The sequence below is a fragment of the Eimeria mitis genome, genomic scaffold (genome assembly GCF_000499745.2).
Source record: "Eimeria mitis Houghton genomic scaffold, Emh_scaff4215, whole genome shotgun sequence".
Lineage (NCBI taxonomy): Eukaryota > Apicomplexa > Conoidasida > Eucoccidiorida > Eimeriidae > Eimeria > Eimeria mitis.
Window position 1 is genome coordinate 1,809 of NW_013572540.1, and position 698 is coordinate 2,506.

Sequence of the window (698 nt, forward strand, 5' to 3'; positions counted from 1 at the left end):
ATCGTGCGGCTGTTGCTGCTGCTGCCGCTGCAGCAGCAGCTCCTTTGGCTGCTCCTGCTGCAGTGGCAGCAGCAGCAGCAGCAGCAGCATCTCCTACTGCTGCAGCTCAGCAACAGCATCTTCTACTGCTGCAGCTGCAGTAGCTGCTGCTGCTGCTGCTGCAGTAGCTGCTGCTGCTGCTGCTGCAGTAGCTGCTGCTGCTGCTGCTGCAGTAGCTGCTGCTGCTGCTGCAGCAACAGCATTTTATTTTGTAAGACTGCCGCAAGGCAGCAAACTCCGTTTGGCTTTCCTTTAAGCCCACAGGGCCCTTGTCATAGCAGCAGCAGCAGCAGCAACAGCAACAGCAGCAGCAGCACCAGCAGCAGCAGCAGCTGCTGCTGCTGCTGCTGCTGATATGAACGTTTTGGTGGCTGCAGCCACACATTTAAGGTGTAGTTAATTAGAACGGCCAAGGCAGCAGCAGCAGCAGCAGCTGCTGCTGCTGCTGCTGCTGCTGCAGCAAACGTAGCTAACAGCAGCAGCAAGAGCAGCAATAGCAGCAGCAGAAACAGCAGCAGCAGCAGCAGCAGTGTAAAGGCAGAATTTAGGGATGCAAGTCAACGGAAGGAGGACCACTGGACCCTCAAAAAAATGCAGCAGCAGCAGCAGCAGCAGCAGCAGCAGCAGCAGCAGCAGCAGCAGCAGCAGCAGCAGCAGCA

At 57.2% G+C, this 698-nt stretch overlaps 1 protein-coding gene across 1 annotated transcript in view; it reads right to left on the bottom strand.

The window, feature by feature from the left end:
• The window catches only part of EMH_0073390 (uncharacterized protein), a gene marked incomplete at both ends in the record, with an annotated part of 3,641 nt that overhangs the window by 835 nt on the left and 2,108 nt on the right, over positions 1-698 (bottom strand). The window lies entirely within an intron of this gene.